The following is a 20,090-nucleotide window of genomic DNA, read 5'->3' as shown; positions in this document are numbered from 1 at the left end:
GAGGAGACTGGGAATGAGGGAGAGAGCCGGGGAGGTGAGGAGACTGGGACTGGGGGAGAGAGCCGGGGAGGTGAGGAGACTGGGAATGAGGGAGAGAGCCGGGGAGGGGAGGAGACTGGGACCGAGGGAGAGAGCCGGGGAGGGGTGGAGACTGGGAATGAGGGAGAGAGCCGGGGAGGGGAGGAGACTGGGAATGAGGGAGAGAGCCGGGCAGGTGAGGAGACTGGGACTGAGGGTGAGGAGACTGGGAATGAGGGAGAGAGCCGGTGAGGTGAGGAGACTGGGACTGAGGGAGAGAGCCGGGGAGGTGAGGAGACTGGGACCGGGGGAGAGAGCCGGGGAGGTGAGGAGACTGGGACCGAGGGAGAGAGCCGGGGAGGGGAGGAGACTGGGAATGGGGGAGAGAGCCGTGGAGGTGAGGAGACTGGGAATGAGGGAGAGAGCCGTGGAGGTGAGGAGACTGGGAATGAGGGAGGGAGCCGGGGAGGTGAGGAGACTGGGACTGAGGGAGAGAGCCGGGGAGGTGAGGAGACTGCGAATGAGGGAGAGAGCCGGGGAGGTGAGGAGACTGGGAATGAGGGAAAGAGCCGGGGAGGTGAGGAGACTGGGACTGAGGGAGTGAGCCGGGGAGGTGAGGAGACTGGGAATGGGGGAGAGAGCCGGGGAAATGAGGAGACTGGGAATGAGGGAGAGAGCCGGAGAGCTGAGGAGACTGGGACTGAGGGAGAGAGCCGGAGAGCTGAGGAGACTGGGACTGGGGGAGAGAGCCGGAGAGCTGAGGAGACTGGGACTGGGGGAGAGAGCGGGGGAGGTGAAGAGATGTGGACTGAGGAAGAGAGCCGGGGAGGTGAGGAGACTGGGAATGAGGGAGAGAGCGGGAAGGTGAGGAGACTGGGAATGAGGGAGAGAGCCGGGGAGGTGAGGAGACTGGGACTGAGGGAGAGAGCGGGAAGGTGAGGAGACTGGGAATGAGGGAGAGAGCCGGGGAGGTGAGGAGACTGGGAATGAGGGAGAGAGCCGGGGAGGTGAAGAGACCGGGACTGAGGGAGAGAGCCGGGGAGGTGAGGAGACCGGGACTGAGGGAGAGAGCCTGGGAGGTGTGGAGACTGGGAATGTGGGAGAGAGCCGGGGAGGTGAGGAGACTGGGAATGAGGGAGAGAGCCGGGGAGGTGAGGAGACTGGGACTGAGGGAGAGAGCCGGGGAAATGTGGAGACTGGGAATGAGGGAGAGAGTGGGAGAGGTGAGGAGACTGGGACTGAGGGAGAGAGCCAGGGAGGGGAGGTGAGGAGACTGGGAATGAGGGATAGAGCCGGGGAGGTGAGGAGACTGGGAATGAGGAAGAGAGCCGGAGAGGTGAGGAGACTGGGACTGGGGGAGAGAGCGGGGGAGGTGAAGAGACTGGGACTGAGGAAGAGAGCCGGGGAGGTGAGGAGACTGGGAATGAGGGAGAGAGCAGGAAGATGAGGAGACTGGGAATGAGGGAGAGAGCCGGGGAGGTGAGGAGACTGGCACTGAGGGAGAGAGCCGGGGAGGTGAGGAGACTGCGAATGAGGGAGAGAGCCGGGGAGGTGAGGAGACTGGGACTGAGGGAGTGAGCCGGGGAGGTGAGAAGACTGGGAATGAGGGAGATAGCCAGAGAGGTGAGGAGACTGGGACTGGGGGAGAGAGCCGGGGAGGTGAGGAGACTGGGACCGAGGGAGAGAGCCGGGGAGGGGAGGAGACTGGGAATGAGGGAGAGAGCCGGGGAGGTGAGGAGACTGGGAATGAGGGAGAGAGCCGGGGAGGTGAGGAGACTGGGAATGGGGAGAGAGAGCCGTGGAGGTGAGGAGACTGGGAATGAGGGAGAGAGCCGTGGAGGTGAGGAGACTGGGAATGAGGGAGGGAGCTGGGGAGGTGAGGAGACTGGGACTGAGGGAGAGAGCCGGGGAGGTGAGGAGACTGCGAATGAGGGAGAGAGCCGGGGAGGTGAGGAGACTGGGAATGAGGGAAAGAGCCGGGGAGGTGAGGAGACTGGGACTGAGGGAGTGAGCCGGGGAGGTGAGAAGACCGGGACTGAGGGAGAGAGCCGGGGAGGTGAGGAGACTGGGAATGAGGGAGAGAGCCGGGGAGGTGAGGAGACTGGGACTGGGGGAGAGAGCCGGGGAGGTGAGGAGACTGGGAATGGGGGAGAGAGCCGGGGAGGTGAGGAGACTGGGACCGAGGGAGAGAGCCGGGGAGGGGAGGAGACTGGGAATGAGGGAGAGAGCCGGGGAGGTGAGGAGACTGGGAATGAGGGAGAGAGCCGGGGAGGTGAGGAGACTGGGAATGGGGGAGAGAGCCGTGGAGGTGAGGATACTGGGACTGAGGGAGAGAGCCGGGGAGGTGAGGAGACTGCGAATGAGGGAGAGAGCCGGGGAGGTGAGGAGACTGGGAATGAGGGAAAGAGCCGGGGAGGTGAGGAGACTGGGACTGAGGGAGTGAGCCGGGGAGGTGAGAAGACCGGGACTGAGGGAGAGAGCCGGGGAGGTGAGGAGACTGGGAATGAGGGAGAGAGCCGGGGAGGTGAGGAGACTGGGACTGGGGGAGAGAGCCGGGGAGGTGAGGAGACTGGGAATGGGGGAGAGAGCCGGGGAGGTGAGGAGACTGGGACCGAGGGAGAGAGCCGGGGAGGGGATGAGACTGGGAATGAGGGAGAGAGCCGGGGAGGTGAGGAGACTGGGAATGAGGGAGAGAGCCGGGGAGGTGAGGAGACTGGGAATGGGGGAGAGAGCCGTGGAGGTGAGGAGACTGGGAATGAGGGAGAGAGCCGTGGAGGTGAGGAGACTGGGACTGAGGGTGAGAGCCGGGGAGGTGAGGAGACTGGGAATGAGGGAGAGAGCCGGGGAGGTGAGGAGACTGGGAATGAGGGAGAGAGCCGGGGAGGTGAAGAGACCGGGACTGAGGGAGAGAGCCGGGGAGGTGAGGAGACCGGGACTGAGGGAGAGAGCCTGGGAGGTGTGGAGACTGGGAACGTGGGAGAGAGCCGGGGAGGTGAGGAGACTGGGAATGAGGGAGAGAGCCGGGGAGGTGAGGAGACTGGGACTGAGGGAGAGAGCCGGGGAAATGTGGAGACTGGGAATGAGGGAGAGAGTGGGAGAGGTGAGGAGACTGGGACTGAGGGAGAGAGCCAGGGAGGGGAGGTGAGGAGACTGGGAATGAGGGATAGAGCCGGGGAGGTGAGGAGACTGGGAATGAGGAAGAGAGCCGGAGAGGTGAGGAGACTGGGACTGGGGGAGAGAGCGGGGGAGGTGAAGAGACTGGGACTGAGGAAGAGAGCCGGGGAGGTGAGGAGACTGGGAATGAGGGAGAGAGCAGGAAGATGAGGAGACTGGGAATGAGGGAGAGAGCCGGGGAGGTGAGGAGACTGGCACTGAGGGAGAGAGCCGGGGAGGTGAGGAGACTGCGAATGAGGGAGAGAGCCGGGGAGGTGAGGAGACTGGGACTGAGGGAGTGAGCCGGGGAGGTGAGAAGACTGGGAATGAGGGAGATAGCCAGAGAGGTGAGGAGACTGGGACTGGGGGAGAGAGCCGGGGAGGTGAGGAGACTGGGACCGAGGGAGAGAGCCGGGGAGGTGAGGAGACTGGGACTGAGGGAGTGAGCCGGGGAGGTGAGAAGACTGGGAATGAGGGAGATAGCCAGAGAGGTGAGGAGACTGGGACTGGGGGAGAGAGCCGGGGAGGTGAGGAGACTGGGACCAAGTGGAGAGAGCCAGGGAGGTGAGCAGACTGGGACTGAGGGTGAGAGCCGGGGAGGTGAGGAGACTGGGAATGAGGGAGAGAGCCGGGGAGGTGAGGAGACTGGGAATGAGGGAGAGAGCCGGGGAGGTGAAGAGACCGGGACTGAGGGAGAGAGCCGGGGAGGTGAGGAGACCGGGACTGAGGGAGAGAGCCTGGGAGGTGTGGAGACTGGGAATGTGGGAGAGAGCCGGGGAGGTGAGGAGACTGGGAATGAGGGAGAGAGCCGGGGAGGTGAGGAGACTGGGACTGAGGGAGAGAGCCGGGGAAATGTGGAGACTGGGAATGAGGGAGAGAGTGGGAGAGGTGAGGAGACTGGGACTGAGGGAGAGAGCCAGGGAGGGGAGGTGAGGAGACTGGGAATGAGGGATAGAGCCGGGGAGGTGAGGAGACTGGGAATGAGGAAGAGAGCCGGAGAGGTGAGGAGACTGGGACTGGGGGAGAGAGCGGGGGAGGTGAAGAGACTGGGACTGAGGAAGAGAGCCGGGGAGGTGAGGAGACTGGGAATGAGGGAGAGAGCAGGAAGATGAGGAGACTGGGAATGAGGGAGAGAGCCGGGGAGGTGAGGAGACTGGCACTGAGGGAGAGAGCCGTGGAGGTGAGGAGACTGCGAATGAGGGAGAGAGCCGGGGAGGTGAGGAGACTGGGACTGAGGGAGTGAGCCGGGGAGGTGAGAAGACTGGGAATGAGGGAGATAGCCAGAGAGGTGAGGAGACTGGGACTGGGGGAGAGAGCCGGGGAGGTGAGGAGACTGGGACCGAGGGAGAGAGCCGGGGAGGGGAGGAGACTGGGAATGAGGGAGAGAGCCGGGGAGGTGAGGAGACTGGGAATGAGGGAGAGAGCCGGGGAGGTGAGGAGACTGGGAATGGGGAGAGAGAGCCGTGGAGGTGAGGAGACTGGGAATGAGGGAGAGAGCCGGGGAGGTGAGGAGACTGCGAATGAGGGAGAGAGCCGGGGAGGTGAGGAGACTGGGAATGAGGGAAAGAGCCGGGGAGGTGAGGAGACTGGGACTGAGGGAGTGAGCCGGGGAGGTGAGAAGACCGGGACTGAGGGAGAGAGCCGGGGAGGTGAGGAGACTGGGAATGAGGGAGAGAGCCGGGGAGGTGAGGAGACTGGGACTGGGGGAGAGAGCCGGGGAGGTGAGGAGACTGGGAATGGGGGAGAGAGCCGGGGAGGTGAGGAGACTGGGACCGAGGGAGAGAGCCGGGGAGGGGAGGAGACTGGGAATGAGGGAGAGAGCCGGGGAGGTGAGGAGACTGGGAATGAGGGAGAGAGCCGGGGAGGTGAGGAGACTGGGAATGGGGGAGAGAGCCGTGGAGGTGAGGAGACTGGGAATGAGGGAGAGAGCCGTGGAGGTGAGGAGACTGGGAATGAGGGAGGGAGCCGGGGAGGTGAGGAGACTGGGACTGAGGGTGAGAGCCGGGGAGGTGAGGAGACTGGGAATGAGGGAGAGAGCCGGGGAGGTGAGGAGACTGGGAATGAGGGAAAGAGCCGGGGAGGTGAGGAGACTGGGACTGAGGGAGTGAGCCGGGGAGGTGAGAAGACCGGGACTGAGGGAGAGAGCCGGGGAGGTGAGGAGACTGGGAATGAGGGAGAGAGCCGGGGAGGTGAGGAGACTGGGACTGGGGGAGAGAGCCGGGGAGGTGAGGAGACTGGGAATGGGGGAGAGAGCCGGGGAGGTGAGGAGACTGGGACTGAGGGAGTGAGCCGGGGAGGTGAGGAGACTGGGACCGAGGGAGAGAGCCGGGGAGGGGAGGAGACTGGGAATGAGGGTGAGAGCCGGGGAGCTGAGGAGACTGGGACTGGGGGAGAGAGCCGGGGAGGTGAGGAGACTGGGAATGAGGGAGAGAGCCGGGGAGGTGAGGAGACTGGGACTGAGGGAGTGAGCCGGGGAGGTGAGGAGACTGGGAATGAGGGAGAGAGCCGGGGAGCTGAGGAGACTGGGACTGGGGGAGAGAGCCGGGGAGGTGAGGAGACTGGGACTGAGGGAGTGAGCCGGGGAGGTGAGGAGACTGGGACAGAGGGAGAGAGCCGGTGAGGTGAGGAGACTGGGACAGAGGGAGAGAGCCGGGGAGGTGAGGAGACTGGGAATGAGGGAGAGAGCCGGGGAGGTGAGGAGACTGGGACTGAGGGAGAGAGCCGGGGAGGTGAGGAGACTGGGACTGAGGGAGAGAGCCGGGGAGGTGAGGAGACTGGGACCGAGGGAGAGAGCCGGGGAGGGGAGGAGACTGGGAATGAAGGAGAGAGCCGGTGAGGTGAGGAGACTGGGACTGAGGGTGAGGAGACTGGGAATGAGGGAGAGAGCCGGGGAGGGGAGGAGACTGGGACTGGGGGAGAGAGCCGGGGAGGGGAGGAGACTGGGACCGAGGGAGAGAGCCGGGGAGGTGAGGAGACTGGGAATGAGGGAGAGAGCCGGGGAGGTGAGGAGACTGGGAATGAGGGAGAGAGCCGGGGAGGTGAGGAGACTGGGAATGAGGGAGAGAGCCGGGGAGGTGAGGAGACTGGGACTGGGGGAGAGAGCCGTGGAGGTGAGGAGACTGGGAATGAGGGAGAGAGCCGGGGAGGTGAGGAGACCGGGACTGAGGGAGAGAGCCGGGGAGGTGAGGAGACCGGGACTGAGGGAGAGAGCCGGGGAGGTGTGGAGACTGGGAATGAGGGAGAGAGCCGGGGAGGTGAGGAGACTGGGACAGAGGGAGAGAGCCGGGGAAATGTGGAGACTGGGAATGAGGGAGAGAGTGGGAGAGGTGAGGAGACTGATACTGAGGGAGAGAGCCAGGGAGGGGAGGTGAGGAGACTGGGAATGAGGGAGAGAGCCGGGGAGGTGAGGAGACTGGGACAGAGGGAGAGAGCCGGGGAGGTGAGGAGACTGGGACAGAGGGAGAGAGCCGGGGAAATGTGGAGACTGGGAATGAGGGAGAGAGTGGGAGAGGTGAGGAGACTGGGACTGAGGGAGAGAGCCAGGGAGGGGAGGTGAGGAGACTGGGAATGAGGGAGAGAGCCGGGGAGGTGAGGAGACTGGGAATGAGGAAGAGAGCCGGAGAGGTGAGGAGACTGGGACTGGGGGAGAGAGCGGGGGAGGTGAAGAGACTGGGACTGAGGAAGAGAGCCGGGGAGGTGAGGAGACTGGGAATGAGGGAGAGAGCCGGGGAGGTGAGGAGACTGGCACTGAGGGAGAGAGCCGGCGAGGGGAGGAGACTGGGAATGAGGGAGAGAGCAGGAAGATGAGGAGACTGGGAATGAGGGAGGGAGCCGGGGAGGTGAGGAGACTGGCACTGAGGGAGAGAGCCGGGGAGGTGAGGAGACTGCGAATGAGGGAGAGAGCCGGGGAGGTGAGGAGACTGGGAATGAGGGAGCGAGCCGGGGAGGTGAGGAGACTGGGAATGAGGGAAAGAGCCGGGGAGGTGAGGAGACTGGGACTGAGGGAGTGAGCCGGGGAGGTGAGGAGACTGGGAATGAGGGAGAGAGCCGGGGAGGGGTGGAGACTGGGAATGAGGGAGAGAGCCGGTGAGGTGAGGAGACTGGGACTGAGGGTGAGGAGACTGGGAATGAGGGAGAGAGCCGGGGAGGGGAGGAGACTGGGACTGGGGGAGAGAGCCGGGGAGGGGAGGAGACTGGGACCGAGGGAGAGAGCCGGGGAGGTGAGGAGACTGGGAATGAGGGAGAGAGCCGGGGAGGTGAGGAGACTGGAAATGAGGGAGAGAGCCGGGGAGGTGAGGAGACTGGGAATGGGGGAGAGAGCCGTGGAGGTGAGGAGACTGGGACTGAGGGAGAGAGCCGGGGAGGTGAGGAGACTGCGAATGAGGGAGAGAGCCGGGGAGGTGAGGAGACTGGGAATGAGGGAAAGAGCCGGGGAGGTGAGGAGACTGGGACTGAGGGAGTGAGCCGGGGAGGTGAGGAGACTGGGAATGGGGGAGAGAACCGGGGAAATGAGGAGACTGGGAATGAGGGAGAGAGCCGGAGAGCTGAGGAGACTGGGACTGGGGGAGAGAGCGGGGGAGGTGAAGAGACTGGGACTGAGGAAGAGAGCCGGGGAGGTGAGGAGACTGGGACTGAGGGAGAGAGCCGGTGAGGTGAGGAGACTGGGAATGAGGGAGAGAGCCGGGGAGGTGAGGAGACTGGGAATGAGGGAGAGAGCCGGGGAGGTGAGCAGACTGGGACTGAGGGAGAGAGCGGGAAGGTGAGGAGACTGGGAATGAGGAAGAGAGCCGGGGAGGTGAGGAGACTGGGAATGAGGGAGAGAGCCGGGGAGGTGAGGAGACTGGGACTGAGGGAGTGAGCCGGGGAGGTGAGGAGACTGGGAATGAGGGAGAGAGCCGGGGAGGTGAGGAGACTGGGACTGGGGGAGAGAGCCGGGGAGGTGAGGAGACTGGGACCGAGGGAGAGAGCCGGGGAGGGGTGGAGACTGGGAATGAGGGAGAGAGCCGGGGAGGTGAGGAGACTGGGACCGAGGGAGAGAGCCGGGGAGGGGTGGAGACTGGGAATGAGGGAGAGAGCCGGGGAGGTGAGGAGACTGGGACAGAGGGAGAGAGCCGGGGAGGTGAGGAGACTGGGACTGAGGGTGAGGAGACTGGGAATGAGGGAGAGAGCCGGGGAGTTCAGGAGACTGGGACCGAGGGTGAGGAGACTGGGAATGAGGGAGAGAGCCGGGGAGGTGAGGAGACTGGGACTGGGGGAGAGAGCGTGGGAGGTGAAGAGACTGGGAATGAGGGAGAGAGCCGGGGAGGTGAGGAGACTGGGAATGAGGGAGAGAGCCGGGGAGGTGAGGAGACTGGTACTGAGGGAGTGAGCCGGGGAGGTGAGGAGACTGGGAATGAGGGAGAGAGCAGGGGAGGTGAGGAGACTGAGACTGGGGGAGAGAGCCGGGGAGGTGAGGAGACTGGGAATGAGGGAGAGAGCCGGGGAGGTGAGGAGACTGGGACAGAGGGAGAGAGCCGGGGAGGTGAGGAGACTGGGACAGAGGGAGAGAGCCGGGGAAATGTGGAGACTGGGAATGAGGGAGAGAGTGGGAGAGGTGAGGAGACTGGGACTGAGGGAGAGAGCCAGGGAGGGGAGGTGAGGAGACTGGGAATGAGGGAGAGAGCCGGGGAGGTGAGGAGACTGGGAATGAGGAAGAGAGCCGGAGAGGTGAGGAGACTGGGACTGGGGGAGAGAGCGGGGGAGGTGAAGAGACTGGGACTGAGGAAGAGAGCCGGGGAGGTGAGGAGACTGGGAATGAGGGAGAGAGCAGGAAGATGAGGAGACTGGGAATGAGGGAGAGAGCCGGGGAGGTGAGGAGACTGGCATTGAGGGAGAGAGCCGGCGAGGGGAGGAGACTGGGAATGAGGGAGAGAGCAGGAAGATGAGGAGACTGGGAATGAGGGAGGGAGCCGGGGAGGTGAGGAGACTGGCACTGAGGGAGAGAGCCGGGGAGGTGAGGAGACTGCGAATGAGGGAGAGAGCCGGGGAGGTGAGGAGACTGGGAATGAGGGAGCGAGCCGGGGAGGTGAGGAGACTGGGAATGAGGGAAAGAGCCGGGGAGGTGAGGAGACTGGGACTGAGGGAGTGAGCCGGGGAGGTGAGGAGACTGGGAATGGGGGAGAGAGCCGGGGAGGGGTGGAGACTGGGAATGAGGGAGAGAGCCGGTGAGGTGAGGAGACTGGGACTGAGGGTGAGGAGACTGGGAATGAGGGAGAGAGCCGGGGAGGGGAGGAGACTGGGACTGGGGGAGAGAGCCGGGGAGGGGAGGAGACTGGGACCGAGGGAGAGAGCCGGGGAGGTGAGGAGACTGGGAATGAGGGAGAGAGCCGGGGAGGTGAGGAGACTGGGAATGAGGGAGAGAGCCGGGGAGGTGAGGAGACTGGGAATGGGGGAGAGAGCCGTGGAGGTGAGGAGACTGGGACTGAGGGAGAGAGCCGGGGAGGTGAGGAGACTGCGAATGAGGGAGAGAGCCGGGGAGGTGAGGAGACTGGGAATGAGGGAAAGAGCCGGGGAGGTGAGGAGACTGGGACTGAGGGAGTGAGCCGGGGAGGTGAGGAGACTGGGAATGGGGGAGAGAGCCGGGGAAATGAGGAGACTGGGAATGAGGGAGAGAGCCGGAGAGCTGAGGAGACTGGGACTGGGGGAGAGAGCGGGGGAGGTGAGGAGACTGGGAATGAGGGAGAGAGCCGGGGAGGTGAGGAGACTGGGAATGAGGGAGAGAGCCGGGGAGGTGAGCAGACTGGGACTGAGGGAGAGAGCGGGAAGGTGAGGAGACTGGGAATGAGGGAGAGAGCCGGGGAGGTGAGGAGACTGGGAATGAGGGAGAGAGCCGGGGAGGTGAGGAGACTGGGACTGAGGGAGTGAGCCGGGGAGGTGAGGAGACTGGGAATGAGGGAGAGAGCCGGGGAGGTGAGGAGACTGGGACTGGGGGAGAGAGCCGGGGAGGTGAGGAGACTGGGACCGAGGGAGAGAGCCGGGGAGGGGTGGAGACTGGGAATGAGGGAGAGAGCCGGGGAGGTGAGGAGACTGGGACCGAGGGAGAGAGCCGGGGAGGGGTGGAGACTGGGAATGAGGGAGAGAGCCGGGGAGGTGAGGAGACTGGGACAGAGGGAGAGAGCCGGGGAGGTGAGGAGACTGGGACTGAGGGTGAGGAGACTGGGAATGAGGGAGAGAGCCGGGGAGTTCAGGAGACTGGGACCGAGGGTGAGGAGACTGGGAATGAGGGAGAGAGCCGGGGAGGTGAGGAGACTGGGACTGGGGGAGAGAGCGTGGGAGGTGAAGAGACTGGGAATGAGGGAGAGAGCCGGGGAGGTGAGGAGACTGGGAATGAGGGAGAGAGCCGGGGAGGTGAGGAGACTGGTACTGAGGGAGTGAGCCGGGGAGGTGAGGAGACTGGGAATGAGGGAGAGAGCAGGGGAGGTGAGGAGACTGAGACTGGGGGAGAGAGCCGGGGAGGTGAGGAGACTGGGAATGAGGGAGAGAGCCGGGGAGGTGAGGAGACTGGGACAGAGGGAGAGAGCCGGGGAGGTGAGGAGACTGGGACTGAGGGTGAGGAGACTGGGAATGAGGGAGAGAGCCGGGGAGGTGAGGAGACTGGGACAGAGGGTGAGGAGACTGGGAATGAGGGAGAGAGCCGGGGAGGTGAGGAGACTGGGAATGAGGGAGAGAGTCGGGGAGGTGAGGAGACTGGGAATGAGGGAGAGAGCCGGGGAGGTGAGGAGACTGGGAATGGGGGAGACAGCCGTGGAGGTGAGGAGACTGGGAATGAGGGAGAGAGCCGGGGAGGTGAGGAGACTGGGAATGAGGGAGGGAGCCGGGGAGGTGAGGAGACTGGGACTGAGGGAGAGAGCCGGGGAGGTGAGGAGACTGGGAATGAGGGAGAGAGCCGGGGAGGTGAGGAGACTGGGACTGAGGGAGAGAGCCGGGGAGGTGAGGAGACTGGGACTGAGGGAGAGAGCCGGGGAGGTGAGGAGACTGGGAATGAGGGAGAGATCCGGGGAGGTGAGGAGACTGGGACTGAGGGAGTGAGCCGGGGAGGTGAGGAGACTGGGAATGAGGGAGAGAGCCGGGGAGGTGAGGAGACTGGGAATGAGGGAGAGAGCCGGGGAGGTGAGGAGACTGGGACTGAGGGTGAGGAGACTGGGACTGAGGGATAGAGCCGGGGACGTGAGGAGACTGGGAATGAGGGAGAGAGCAGGGGAGGTGAGGAGACTGGGACTGAGGGAGTGAGCTGGGGAGGTGAGGAGACTGGGAATGAGGGAGAGAGCTGGGGAGGTGAGGAGACTGGGAATGAGGGAGTGAGCCAGGGTGGTGAGGAGACTGGGAATGATGGAAGAGAGCCGGGGAGGTGAGGAGACTGGGAATGAGGGAGAGAGCCGGGGAGGTGAGGAGACTGGGAATGAGGGAGAGAGCCGGGGAGGTGTGGAGACTGGGAATGAGGGAGAGAGCCGGGGAGGTGAGGAGACTGGGAATGAGGGAGAGAGCCGGGGAGGTGAGGAGACTGGGAATGAGGGAGAGAGCCGGGGAGGTGAGGAGACTCGGAATGAGGGAGATAGCCGGGGAGGTGAGGAGACTGGCACTGAGGGAGAGAGCAGGGGAGGTGAGTAGACTGGGAATGAGGGAGAGAGACGGAGAGGTGAGGAGACTGGGACTGAGGGAGAGAGCCGGGGAGGTGAGGAGACTGGGACTGAGGGAGAGAGCCGGGGAGGTGAGGAGACTGGGAATGAGGGAGAGAGCCGGGGAGGTGAGGAGACTGGGAATGAGGGAGAGAGCCGGGGAGGTGAGGAGACTGGGACTGAGGGAGAGAGCCGGGGAGGTGAGGAGACTGGGACTGAGGGAGAGAGCCGGGGAGGTGAGGAGACTGGGACTGAGGGAGAGAGCCGGGGAGGTGAGGAGACTGGGAATGAGGGAGAGAGCCGGGGAGGTGAGGAGACTGGGACTGAGGGAGAGAGCCGGGGAGGTGAGGAGACTGCGAATGAGGGAGAGAGCCGGGGAGGTGAGGAGACTGGGAATGAGGGAAAGAGCCGGGGAGGTGAGGAGACTGGGACTGAGGGAGTGAGCCGGGGAGGTGAGAAGACCGGGACTGAGGGAGAGAGCCGGGGAGGTGAGGAGACTGGGAATGAGGGAGAGAGCCGGGGAGGTGAGGAGACTGGGACTGGGGGAGAGAGCCGGGGAGGTGAGGAGACTGGGAATGGGGGAGAGAGCCGGGGAGGTGAGGAGACTGGGACTGAGGGAGTGAGCCGGGGAGGTGAGGAGACTGGGAATGAGGGAGAGAGCCGGGGAGCTGAGGAGACTGGGACTGGGGGAGAGAGCCGGGGAGGTGAGGAGACTGGGACCGAGGGAGAGAGCCGGGGAGGTGAGGAGACTGGGACAGAGGGAGAGAGCCGGTGAGGTGAGGAGACTGGGACAGAGGGAGAGAGCCGGGGAGGTGAGGAGACTGGGAATGAGGGAGAGAGCCGGGGAGGTGAGGAGACTGGGACCGAGGGAGAGAGCCGGGGAGGGGAGGAGACTGGGAATGAGGGAGAGAGCCGGTGAGGTGAGGAGACTGGGACTGAGGGTGAGGAGACTGGGAATGAGGGAGAGAGCCGGGGAGGGGAGGAGACTGGGACCGAGGGTGAGGAGACTGGGAATGAGGGAGAGAGCCGGAGAGGTGAGGAGACTGGGACTGGGGGAGAGAGCGTGGGAGGTGAAGAGACTGGGAATGAGGGAGAGAGCCGGGGAGGTGAGGAGACTGGGAATGAGGGAGAGAGCCGGGGAGGTGAGGAGACTGGTACTGAGGGAGTGAGCCGGGGAGGTGAGGAGACTGGGAATGAGGGAGAGAGCCGGGGAGGTGAGGAGACTGGGACTGGGGGAGAGAGCCGGGGAGGTGAGGAGACTGGGAATGAGGGAGAGAGCCGGGGAGGTGAGGAGACTGGGACAGAGGGAGAGAGCCGGGGAGGTGAGGAGACTGGGAATGAGGGAGAGAGCCGGGGAGGTGAGCAGACTGGGACTGAGGGAGAGAGCGGGAAGGTGAGGAGACTGGGAATGAGGGAGAGAGCCGGGGAGGTGAGGAGACTGGGAATGAGGGAGAGAGCCGGGGAGGTGAGGAGACTGGGACTGAGGGAGTGAGCCGGGGAGGTGAGGAGACTGGGAATGAGGGAGAGAGCCGGGGAGGTGAGGAGACTGGGACTGGGGGAGAGAGCCGGGGAGGTGAGGAGACTGGGACCGAGGGAGAGAGCCGGGGAGGGGTGGAGACTGGGAATGAGGGAGAGAGCCGGGGAGGTGAGGAGACTGGGACAGAGGGAGAGAGCCGGGGAGGTGAGGAGACTGGGACTGAGGGTGAGGAGACTGGGAATGAGGGAGAGAGCCGGGGAGGTGAGGAGACTGGGACTGGGGGAGAGAGCCGGGGAGGTGAGGAGACTGGGAATGAGGGAGAGAGCCGGAGAGCTGAGGAGACTGGGACTGGGGGAGAGAGCGGGGGAGGTGAAGAGACTGGGACTGAGGAAGAGAGCCGGGGAGGTGAGGAGACTGGGACTGAGGGAGAGAGCCGGTGAGGTGAGGAGACTGGGAATGAGGGAGAGAGCCGGGGAGGTGAGGAGACTGGGAATGAGGGAGAGAGCCGGGGAGTTGAGCAGACTGGGACTGAGGGAGAGAGCGGGAAGGTGAGGAGACTGGGAATGAGGGAGAGAGCCGGGGAGGTGAGGAGACTGGGAATGAGGGAGAGAGCCGGGGAGGTGAGGAGACTGGGACTGAGGGAGTGAGCCGGGGAGGTGAGGAGACTGGGAATGAGGGAGAGAGCCGGGGAGGTGAGGAGACTGGGACTGGGGGAGAGAGCCGGGGAGGTGAGGAGACTGGGACCCAGGGAGAGAGCCGGGGAGGGGTGGAGACTGGGAATGAGGGAGAGAGCCGGGGAGGTGAGGAGACTGGGACAGAGGGAGAGAGCCGGGGAGGTGAGGAGACTGGGACTGAGGGTGAGGAGACTGGGAATGAGGGAGAGAGCCGGGGAGTTCAGGAGACTGGGACCGAGGGTGAGGAGACTGGGAATGAGGGAGAGAGCCGGAGAGGTGAGGAGACTGGGACTGGGGGAGAGAGCGTGGGAGGTGAAGAGACTGGGAATGAGGGAGAGAGCCGGGGAGGTGAGGAGACTGGGAATGAGGGAGAGAGCCGGGGAGGTGAGGAGACTGGTACTGAGGGAGTGAGCCGGGGAGGTGAGGAGACTGGGAATGAGGGAGAGAGCCGGGGAGGTGAGGAGACTGGGACTGGGGGAGAGAGCCGGGGAGGTGAGGAGACTGGGAATGAGGGAGAGAGCCGGGGAGGTGAGGAGACTGGGACAGAGGGAGAGAGCCGGGGAGGTGAGGAGACTGGGACTGAGGGTGAGGAGACTGGGAATGAGGGAGAGAGCCGGGGAGGTGAGGAGACTGGGACCGAGGGTGAGGAGACTGGGAATGAGGGAGAGAGCCGGGGAGGTGAGGAGACTGGGACCGGGGGAGAGAGCCGGGGAGGTGAGGAGACTGGGACCGAGGGAGAGAGCCGGGGAGGGGAGGAGACTGGGAATGAGGGAGAGAGCCGGGGAGGTGAGGAGACTGGGAATGAGGGAGAGAGCCGGGGAGGTGAGGAGACTGGGAATGGGGGAGACAGCCGTGGAGGTGAGGAGACTGGGAATGAGGGAGAGAGCCGGGGAGGTGAGGAGACTGGGAATGAGGGAGGGAGCCGGGGAGGTGAGGAGACTGGGACTGAGGGAGAGAGCCGGGGAGGTGAGGAGACTGGGAATGAGGGAGAGAGCCGGGGAGGTGAGGAGACTGGGACTGAGGGAGAGAGCCGGGGAGGTGAGGAGACTGGGACTGAGGGAGAGAGCCGGGGAGGTGAGGAGACTGGGAATGAGGGAGAGATCCGGGGAGGTGAGGAGACTGGGACTGAGGGAGTGAGCCGGGGAGGTGAGGAGACTGGGAATGAGGGAGAGAGCCGGGGAGGTGAGGAGACTGGGAATGAGGGAGAGAGCCGGGGAGGTGAGGAGACTGGGACTGAGGGTGAGGAGACTGGGACTGAGGGATAGAGCCGGGGACGTGAGGAGACTGGGAATGAGGGAGAGAGCAGGGGAGGTGAGGAGACTGGGACTGAGGGAGTGAGCTGGGGAGGTGAGGAGACTGGGAATGAGGGAGAGAGCTGGGGAGGTGAGGAGACTGGGAATGAGGGAGTGAGCCAGGGTGGTGAGGAGACTGGGAATGATGGAAGAGAGCCGGGGAGGTGAGGAGACTGGGAATGAGGGAGAGAGCCGGGGAGGTGAGGAGACTGGGAATGAGGGAGAGAGCCGGGGAGGTGTGGAGACTGGGAATGAGGGAGAGAGCCGGGGAGGTGAGGAGACTGGGAATGAGGGAGAGAGCCGGGGAGGTGAGGAGACTGGGAATGAGGGAGAGAGCCGGGGAGGTGAGGAGACTCGGAATGAGGGAGATAGCCGGGGAGGTGAGGAGACTGGCACTGAGGGAGAGAGCAGGGGAGGTGAGTAGACTGGGAATGAGGGAGAGAGACGGAGAGGTGAGGAGACTCGGAATGAGGGAGAGAGCCGGGGAGGTGAGGAGACTGGGACTGAGGGAGAGAGCCGGGGAGGTGAGGAGACTGGGAATGAGGGAGAGAGCGGGAAGGTGAGGAGACTGGGAATGAGGGAGAGAGCCGGGGAGGTGAGGAGACTGGGAATGAGGGAGAGAGCCGGGGAGGTGAGGAGACTGGGACTGAGGGAGTGAGCCGGGGAGGTGAGGAGACTGGGAATGAGGGAGAGAGCCGGGGAGGTGAGGAGACTGGGACTGGGGGAGAGAGCCGGGGAGGTGAGGAGACTGGGACCCAGGGAGAGAGCCGGGGAGGGGTGGAGACTGGGAATGAGGGAGAGAGCCGGGGAGGTGAGGAGACTGGGACAGAGGGAGAGAGCCGGGGAGGTGAGGAGACTGGGACTGAGGGTGAGGAGACTGGGAATGAGGGAGAGAGCCGGGGAGTTCAGGAGACTGGGACCGAGGGTGAGGAGACTGGGAATGAGGGAGAGAGCCGGAGAGGTGAGGAGACTGGGACTGGGGGAGAGAGCGTGGGAGGTGAAGAGACTGGGAATGAGGGAGAGAGCCGGGGAGGTGAGGAGACTGGGAATGAGGGAGAGAGCCGGGGAGGTGAGGAGACTGGTACTGAGGGAGTGAGCCGGGGAGGTGAGGAGACTGGGAATGAGGGAGAGAGCCGGGGAGGTGAGGAGACTGGGACTGGGGGAGAGAGCCGGGGAGGTGAGGAGACTGGGAATGAGGGAGAGAGCCGGGGAGGTGAGGAGACTGGGACAGAGGGAGAGAGCCGGGGAGGTGAGGAGACTGGGACTGAGGGTGAGGAGACTGGGAATGAGGGAGAGAGCCGGGGAGGTGAGGAGACTGGGACCGAGGGTGAGGAGACTGGGAATGAGGGAGAGAGCCGGGGAGGTGAGGAGACTGGGACCGGGGGAGAGAGCCGGGGAGGTGAGGAGACTGGGACCGAGGGAGAGAGCCGGGGAGGGGAGGAGACTGGGAATGAGGGAGAGAGCCGGGGAGGTGAGGAGACTGGGAATGAGGGAGAGAGCCGGGGAGGTGAGGAGACTGGGAATGGGGGAGACAGCCGTGGAGGTGAGGAGACTGGGAATGAGGGAGAGAGCCGGGGAGGTGAGGAGACTGGGAATGAGGGAGGGAGCCGGGGAGGTGAGGAGACTGGGACTGAGGGAGAGAGCCGGGGAGGTGAGGAGACTGGGAATGAGGGAGAGAGCCGGGGAGGTGAGGAGACTGGGACTGAGGGAGAGAGCCGGGGAGGTGAGGAGACTGGGACTGAGGGAGAGAGCCGGGGAGGTGAGGAGACTGGGAATGAGGGAGAGATCCGGGGAGGTGAGGAGACTGGGACTGAGGGAGTGAGCCGGGGAGGTGAGGAGACTGGGAATGAGGGAGAGAGCCGGGGAGGTGAGGAGACTGGGAATGAGGGAGAGAGCCGGGGAGGTGAGGAGACTGGGACTGAGGGTGAGGAGACTGGGACTGAGGGATAGAGCCGGGGACGTGAGGAGACTGGGAATGAGGGAGAGAGCAGGGGAGGTGAGGAGACTGGGACTGAGGGAGTGAGCTGGGGAGGTGAGGAGACTGGGAATGAGGGAGAGAGCTGGGGAGGTGAGGAGACTGGGAATGAGGGAGTGAGCCAGGGTGGTGAGGAGACTGGGAATGATGGAAGAGAGCCGGGGAGGTGAGGAGACTGGGAATGAGGGAGAGAGCCGGGGAGGTGAGGAGACTGGGAATGAGGGAGAGAGCCGGGGAGGTGTGGAGACTGGGAATGAGGGAGAGAGCCGGGGAGGTGAGGAGACTGGGAATGAGGGAGAGAGCCGGGGAGGTGAGGAGACTGGGAATGAGGGAGAGAGCCGGGGAGGTGAGGAGACTCGGAATGAGGGAGATAGCCGGGGAGGTGAGGAGACTGGCACTGAGGGAGAGAGCAGGGGAGGTGAGTAGACTGGGAATGAGGGAGAGAGACGGAGAGGTGAGGAGACTCGGAATGAGGGAGAGAGCCGGGGAGGTGAGGAGACTGGGACTGAGGGAGAGAGCCGGGGAGGTGAGGAGACTGGGAATGAGGGAGAGAGCCGGGGAGGTGAGGAGACTGGGACTGAGGGAGAGAGCCGGGGAGGTGAGGAGACTGGGACTGAGGGAGAGAGCCGGGGAGGTGAGGAGACTGGGACTGAGGGAGAGAGCCGGGGAGGTGAGGAGACTGGGAATGAGGGAGAGAGCCGGGGAGGTGAGGAGACTGGGAATGAGGGAGAGAGCCGGGGAGGTGAGGAGACTGGGAATGAGGGAGTGAGCCGGGGAGGTGTGGAGACTGCGACTGAGGGAGAGAGCCAGGGAGGTGAGGAGACTGGGAATGAGGGAGAGAGCCGGGGAGGTGAGGAGACTGGGACTGAGGGTGAGGAGACTGGGACTGAGGGAGAGAGCCGGGGAGGTGAGGAGACTGGGACCGGGGGAGAGAGCCGGGGAGGTGTGGAGACTGGGAATGAGGGAGAGATCCGGGGAGGTGAGGAGACTGGGAATGAGGGAGAGAGCCGGGGAGGTGTGGAGACTGGGAATGAGGGAGAGAGCCGGGGAGGTGAGGAGACTGGGACTGAGGGTGAGGAGACTGGGACTGAGGGAGAGAGCCGGGGAGGTAAGGAGACTGGGAATGAGGGAGAGAGCCGGGGAGGTGAGGAGACTCGGAATGAGGGAGATAGCCGGGGAGGTGAGGAGACTGGCACTGAGGGAGAGAGCAGGGGAGGTGAGGAGACTGGGAATGAGGGAGAGAGACGGAGAGGTGAGGAGACTGGGAATGAGGGAGAGAGCCGGGGAGGTGAGGAGACTGGGTATGAGGGAGAGAGCCGCGGAGGTGAGGAGACTGGGAATGAGGGAGAGAGCCGGGGAGGTGAGGAGACTGGGACTGAGGGTGAGGAGACTGCGACTGAGGGAGAGAGCCGGGGAGGTGAGGAGACTGGGAATGAGGGAGAGAGCCGGGGAGGTGAGGAGACTCGGAATGAGGGAGATCGCCGGGGAGGTGAGGAGACTGGCACTGAGGGACAGAGCAGGGGAGGTGAGGAGACTGGGAATGAGGGAGAGAGCCGGGGAGGTGAGGAGACTGCGAATGAGGGAGAGAGCCGGGGAGGTGAGGAGACTGGGACTGAGGGAGAGAGCCGGGGAGGTGAGGAGACTGGGAATGAGGGAGAGAGCAGGGGAGGTGAGGAGACTGGGAATGAGGGGGAGAGCCGGGGAGGTGAGGAGACTGGGACTGGGGGAGAGAGCCGGGGAGGTGAGGAGACTGGGAATGAGGGAGAGAGCAGGGGAGGTGAGGAGACTGGGACTGAGGGAGAGAGCCGGGGAGGTGAGGAGACTGGGAATGAGGGAGAGAGCCGGGGAGGTGAGGAGACTGGAATGAGGGAGAGAGCCGGGGAGGTGTGGAGACTGGGAATGAGGGAGAGAGCCGGGGAGGTGAGGAGACTGGGACTGAGGGTGAGGAGACTGCGACTGAGGGAGAGAGCCGGGGAGGTGAGGAGACTGGGAATGAGGGAGAGAGCCGGGGAGGTGAGGAGACTCGGAATGAGGGAGCTAGCCGGGGAGGTGAGGAGACTGGCACTGAGGGAGAGAGCGGGGGAGGTGAGGAGACGAGGAATGAGGGAGAGAGCCGGGGACGTGAGGAGACTGGGACTGAGGGTGAGGAGACTGCGACTGAGGGAGAGAGCCGGGGAGGTGAGGAGACTGGGACTGAGGGAGAGAGCCGGGGAGGTGAGGAGACTGGGACTGAGGGTGAGGAGACTGGGACTGAGGGAGAGAGCCGGGGAGGTGAGGAGACTGGGAATGGGGGAGAGAGCCAGGGAGGTGAGGAGACTCGGAATGAGGGAGATAGCCGGGGAGGTGAGGAGACTGGCACTGAGGGAGAGAGCAGGGGAGGTGAGCAGACTGGGAATGAGGGAGAGAGACGGAGAGGTGAGGAGACTGGGACTGAGGGAGAGAGCCGGGGAGGTGAGGAGACTGGGACTGAGGGAGAGAGCCGGGGAGGTGAGGAGGCTGGGAATGAGGGAGAGAGCCGGGGAGGTGAGGAGACTGGGAATGAGGGAGAGAGCCGGGGAGGTGAGGAGACTGGGAATGAGGGAGAGAGCCGGGGAGGTGTGGAGACTGCGACTGAGGGAGAGAGCCGGGGAGGTGAGGAGACTGGGACTGAGGGAGAGAGCTGGGGAGGTGAGGAGACTGGGAATGAGGGAAAGAGCCGGGGAGGTGAGGAGACTGGGAATGAGTGAGAGAGCCGGGGAGGTGAGGAGACTGGGACTGAGGGAGAGAGCCAGGGAGGTGAGGAGACTGGGACTGAGGGTGAGGAGACTGGGACTGAGTGATAGAGCCGGGGAGGTGAGGAGACTGGGA

Source organism: Heptranchias perlo, unplaced genomic scaffold (assembly GCF_035084215.1).
Source record: "Heptranchias perlo isolate sHepPer1 unplaced genomic scaffold, sHepPer1.hap1 HAP1_SCAFFOLD_64, whole genome shotgun sequence".
NCBI classification, from domain to species: Eukaryota; Metazoa; Chordata; class Chondrichthyes; order Hexanchiformes; family Hexanchidae; genus Heptranchias; species Heptranchias perlo.
The sequence above is the reverse complement of the archived record's forward strand: the minus strand, read 5'-3'. Positions refer to the sequence as shown.